Source organism: Dendrobium catenatum, unplaced genomic scaffold, assembly GCF_001605985.2.
Source record: "Dendrobium catenatum unplaced genomic scaffold, ASM160598v2 fragScaff_scaffold_1242, whole genome shotgun sequence".
NCBI lineage: Eukaryota > Viridiplantae > Streptophyta > Magnoliopsida > Asparagales > Orchidaceae > Dendrobium > Dendrobium catenatum.
In genome coordinates this window covers 462,957-469,600 of record NW_021319704.1, presented here as the reverse complement: position 1 = coordinate 469,600, position 6,644 = coordinate 462,957, and positions in this window count along the sequence as shown.

Sequence of the window (6,644 nt, the reverse complement as noted above, 5' to 3'; positions counted from 1 at the left end):
GCCGTTAGGGTCTCGTATGTGGCGATTTATATGGAAGCCAGGTGGCACCGTCAGATGAGACGTTTATTATATTTTGAAAACAGTGTATTGGATTTAATTTTTTATTAAAATAGTCTTATAAAATTTTAATATATGTCCATTTTTTATAATATTTTTTAAACTAATTATATATAAACATTTTAGTATTTTCTAAGATATTTCATAAAAAATATTTTTTTTATTTTTAATTTATCAGTAAATTAAAAGAGTAAAATTTAATATATTTAAATATAATAGAATTGTCATATATTAACTTTTTAATTTTATTCGGATTAAAATTGGTCACCAATAGTGACATAAGATTACAAAATTACAAATAAAATAATTGTGCGTTCAAAGCTATTTATTCTAATTTATATTTTTATATTTATAACTAAGATTGCTTTCATGTAAGTTTAATATTATTTAAATTTACTTTGAGTGATGGGTTTTTATCACTTAAACTTGTTATTTTTAACTCTTTGAGTGCATTCATATATTTTTTCAAAATCATGAAACATAATGACACCGGAACGGAGGGCTCGACAACTCCTGATCGAATATCTGGTGATCGTGATCGAGTACAACACAAAGAACTCCTTCTCGGAAGAAACCACCTGAATGCATTTCAGGATACAGAAATAGAAACCAAACTAAACTCAAATCTTATTCATCCTTCTTCATTACTAGGCAAAAACCCTAATTTATAGAATTTGTAGGCTACATAAAAGGCAATAGGCCGCCTAAAGAAAAATATATAAGTCAAATTATATAATTATGTGGCCAATACATGGAGTAAAGTTTATAATAAAAGAATCAAGCAATAGCTTCAGCGTCATTCAACCGGGGTAGGAGAAACTTTCAGCTCGTAGAAAGATATATGGTTGGCCACAATAAGGATGCAGGTTTGGTAGGCTAAACCAATCTGGATAGATTCGCCCGATGTCAATTTGTCTACTAATCTTCAACATCTCTAGTTTAGCACAAGTGGATAGAACATTTGTGATTATGAAACTATTTGTAATCATTTGTATTTCTTCTAGATAGCATCCTAGAGAAGTAGATGGAAGCTTCAATATCCAACTCATTGGGGAGATCTTGCATTGTAATTTTTTTATTAGTGATGATGATCAAGTTCATTGTCTTATTGTGAACACTATAAGTGAATAATTCATGTTGGACATCCGGCTCGCTCTGATCATCATCATACAAAGGCTTATCAACATCAAGAACTCCCAAGAATAGTCCATCATCATACTTGTCAATATGGGCTCATTATAGATAGACAAAGATGATAATTGCGACAACAGATCTTTAAGCTCATTAAATATGGACTCGATTGAGGGTGTGGAGGAAGACTTACGAGGTGGGCCTTTAAACATGTATGTGTATGAAGAAGAGCTCTGATCGTCTAAGATATCCTCTCTGTCATTGATTCATAAGGATTCAGTCTGAACGGAGAACCTATAAGCCACCATTGGAACAGATTTGACATGTGGTCGAATCCCAGGAAAGTCCCGGGTGACAATCGCTCTTGGAATTGGGAAATCTCTCGTTGAAGATCTTCAATCATTATTTCTTGAATAGGTTTTTGTAGAGTCCGACGAGCCCACAGCTTATTCTGCTTTATCAAGGTACTTGTTAATTTTGGAGGTTGAATTTGTGGCCGAGATTGAATTGTTTACTTTATGTGAATTTTTAGATGGGATAAATGTGGTTTCTAGGATTCTACCAAGATCAATGTCCGAAAATTCTGTCTCTCATCCAAAAAATAGTCTTGATCAATTGACAAGGGAAGGTGCTAAACTGCAACAATCCAGCAAGAGAGCTGACCCAATGTTGGAGTTGATTACCAGCAGCAGGATTCCATCATTTTGTCCTTGATTTGCTATCCTTAAGTACTGCCCTTCCTCTCCTCTTGACACTGTCTTACTCAGTCAAGAGGGTGTAGAACTACACCAAGAAGGCTTCCAAGAACTAGAAAGCCAACGATTCCTCAAGAACTCCACCACCTGAAACTATCGGGATATAGAATCAGTCACCAACATGACTCAAGAAGAAAGGCAAATGCCTTCCAAAAAAATGTCTCTTCTTAAAAGCATAAAGTGCACTAGTGAGAACAACATGACGCTGATGAGGCCGAACAGAGTGCCTAACGCCTGGGCTAAACTCAGGATGACGGCGGTGTGAACAGACTAGTCACTTGTTTTGAACTCCTCTCGAACCACAAGCATGAACGAGGATCTTTCTGAAAGGCAAGATGCTTCATCATCGCTCATCGTGCACTTAAGCGGCGGCATCCTCCTTCCTATTCCAGAGCTCCTCTTCTCACCACATGCATCTTGCCAGCTCTGATAGCAAATGACACCGGACCGGAGGGGGCTCGACAACTCCCTGTCCATGATCCAAAGACCGTGACCAAGCACAACACCAAGAACTCCTCGAAAGATATCACCATCGGAATGCACTTCAGGATACATAAATAAAAACTAAAGTAAAATCTTATTCATTCCTCCTATGACAACAACCCTTATTTATAGTATTTGTAGGCTACATAAAAGCCAATCGACCTAAAAAAATATAAAAGCCAAACTATCTAATAATGTGGCTAATATATGGACTTAAGTATATAATAAAAGAATCAAGCAATAGCTCCTGCGTCACATAATTTAATGTTTCCAATTTCAAAATTTTCATTTTTTTTAAGTTTTATAAAATAGGATAATAAGGGAAAAAATTAAAATTCTCATATATTGGCATTATTAATGCATGTTTTCAACTCTACATCATGGTGAGTGTATGTGGATATTTTTTTAGTTATTTAGATATTTTCCAATTTATATGAAAATTTTAATTATTAAAATTTAAGTGAAAATTATAGAAAATATTAAATAATTTTAATAAATTTAAAATTATTTATGAATGTTCACTTCATATGCATGAGCATGTGATGGAAAATTCATACGCATTTGGATGAGTACAAATCATGCATTTATATTTTTTATTATGAAAATGCTCCTTATTAATATTAAAAGGTATAAATTATAATTATTTTAGTTATTTAATGCTTAATTTAGGGTTTTTAAAGCCAAAGGTCAAACACTAAATATCTCTAAATGTTTTAGAAAATTTTAAAAGTATTAAGTATTTTTTAATGATTTTCACCTTATAAAAATATTAAATAACTATAAAAAATATCCTTAATATTTGAGAAGTTATATCAACTTAATTGGGAAGATGGAAACTAGCTTTTTAATTGTTTTCTAAAATAAATTTTTAGCACAAAAATTTTTCAAAAAATTTTTTGTACTAGAAAGCTGCTTTAGAAAACAATAAGAAAGTTGTCCTAAACGAAGCCTTGCTTAGCTAAATTTGATTATCTGTTGACTAATTTTCTAAATTTTTCTTAATTATTTTTATAATCCTTAATTATTTATTTAATTAAGAGAAAAAGATTTTGACATTGACATTAAATTTAAAAGACCATTTGAGTTTAACCTTTACAAGATGTCAAATTCAAAATCATAAATTTTTAATTTTTAAATATCACTTCCAACTTTAATCATCTGTGACTTTTTTTTTTTTTGAATATCTTATATTTTAATTAAAAAAATATTTTTTAATAAAGGTTATTTACAATAAAATTCCCTATAGAGCACGATACATAATTTATATGCATCTTATATATGTTGTTCATATGTCAAGGGTCATATGGTCATTGCACCTCACTTTAAACTTCCAGCTTTATAAATTTAATTAATTTTAACTTGATGACCAATAGTCGTGCTTAGTTGATATGATTCAAGCCCTATATACTTCGCTTTCTGAACACTCTAGCAAGCTTGTCATTATTGGTAGGCTAATTTATAGGGGATTACACTGCTTTGTATAAACAACATAGCCTTTTAAGCTAGTTCACTCTAGGTTCTTATTGGTTCAAGTGCGCCTTTCTTACTGCTTATTAAAGTAATTTTTTTTACTAGAAAGCTTCTTAAAGAAGCAGTAAGAAAGTCGTCTCAAACAAAACCTAAATGTCACACTATCTATTAAAAATATCTCTAGAGGCTATGAGAGAATTCTATTTTGCATTATTGGCATGCACTCATCAATTTTATTGAGATCTTTTTCTTAACAATTTGGTCATTCACCTTTTCACATGACTTCCTTTAAAATTAGCCATTCCATTTTGGATAATTTTACCCTTAATATAGCTATATTATATTTTTTTAATTATTCTTTCAAGTCCACTTAGTCACACATTTTTAGTTAAGAATCTTTATAGACTGACCATAATCCTTAGACCTAATTTACTCCTAATATATTTATACTTTTTTACTATACTATCCACCCTTAGGGGCGAAACCCTTTGGAGGCCCCTAAAAATATTAAAATACTATGGTCTTTAGGTAATTGCCCCCAATATAATTAAATACATAGTGCATATGTGTTATTGTTATGGAATGATGAACCAAATACAAAGAGAAAAAGTAAATAAAAATTTGTTCTCGAGGCACTGCCCCCAAAACCCCCGCAGGGGCGCTGCCTCTTAACTCCGATCAGGTCGAACCCTGCCAGGGGGGCGCTGTCCCCTTGGACCCCCGACATATATGTCAACAGTTACTTATAAGTTTGTCCCCCCTGAAAATTATGACTAGTTCCGCCCCGATCCACCCTCATAGTCATGCTTCTAGTACATTCATTATATATTTATGCTCCTTTGACTATATTATCCACTCTATCATACTCCTTTGATGGAAATACCCTAAATTGGTCATAAAATTTTGGCTAAGTTTATCTCTATTCTAGTAATACTCTTTTAACTATACTAAGCTATTTTGGTTATGCTCTTTTGGCCAGAACATCTCCCCAATCTAGGCATGCACTTTTGACCAAGTTCTATCTTAATATAGTCATGCCTTATTGGCTAAGTTAGTCCTTAATAGGATCATGCTCTTTTGAGCTTATTACTTTTTTTAAAAACTTTCCTTTTAAGGAACCTCTTTGGAGATTAGATATATCATATTTGTTTGAGTTATGTCCTAGCTTAGTCATACACTTTGATTATGTTATTCTATTGTTAGGTCAACATTTTTACATAAATCACTTTATCTTTTTCAAGCAAACTATCTTTATTTTGAATTACACTGTATTTTAGATATTTAAAACTCTTTCTATATGTTTTAAATTTTTTAATCTTTCAAGTGTTTGTATTACTTTTGATGGAAATACCCTAGTTTCAAATATCCTCCTTCATATTATTGCATTTTGTTTATGCATGAAGTTTCTTAGCACTTAACTTGGTAAGTCAAACCCTTTAATTTAGGATATAGCTCGTAGTCATGATAGGTTCACTATCATTATAAGGTGAATAAGAATTATCCTAGTATAACCAAATTAAATATTACTTTTAAGAATATAAACAACCTAGAGCATGCTACATTAATTAATTTTTAATATTAATTTGATTATTTTATATAAGGACTACTATATCAGCAATCAAAAGAACCTTTTATGACATGAATTGATTTTGGTAAGTGACATGTTATTCAGTATTCTTTGTGAATTTATGAAAGTATTATTAGCATTAGGCTGAATCTTAAGGGCCATGTGTGCGAAAATCCCCTTGGAAGTGATTCGAGTATGGCTTCTTTATTTTTAGGTATAAATAATGATTTATCTGGGAGAGTAGAGACACTGGAGTTTGAGTATTATGACATTGTTTTCTCTGTATTTTGATATACTTGGTTGTGTTGGGGGAACTGTGACACTAGGTTTTTGGGCATTGTTGTAACACCTCAAGACTTAAATTGGAAGAATTATATATTTGTATCATCTAATTATAACCCCTCTAGTTACACAAAAATGGCAAAAATACGAGAAACTAAACTTAACCTGAAACCTGATTCTGATCAACCTTAGTCAGCTCATCCCTTTCCTGAACAGAAAAATTAATCAAATCCATATAATGAGCATATAACCTAACAAGCAACTAAAACATACTAATGCATTCATTGTAAGGTCACAAAAATCAATGTCCATATTCAACTCAATCAATATAAAATCCTTGATCATCGATGTGAAATCGATGATCAGTATCAATATATCAATACAAATTCAATATGATCAATAAAACAAAAGCATCCCAAAAAGAATAGGAATATATCATAAACTCAATAAAAGTTTATAAAGAAATGTGTTAGGTGCCATATATTAAAACATATATCGATTATCTATCAATTTTATCCATGATATTGTTTCAATCATATATTTTCTATCAATGATGTGCCATATGTACCTATTTATTAGTATGTCATACTAATGTATTATATAAATATGTCTATCAATGTCTATAAGTGTATCTATCATATGTTATGTCATATTGTAACAATTTCAATACTAGTTTTATCAGTTATATCAATCAGTCAATTCATGTTCCATTATATAAATGTTATCATGAATGCAATTATTAATAGTAATACATTACATCCAACTTTAATATAATATTTTTATTCTTTCATCTTTCATTCATGTGTCTTATAAATTATTTATTATATTTTTATATCATCATTATAGGGGGTTTTCAATAATCTATAAAGAGTCATCACCCTCTATCTGTTGTTAAAATT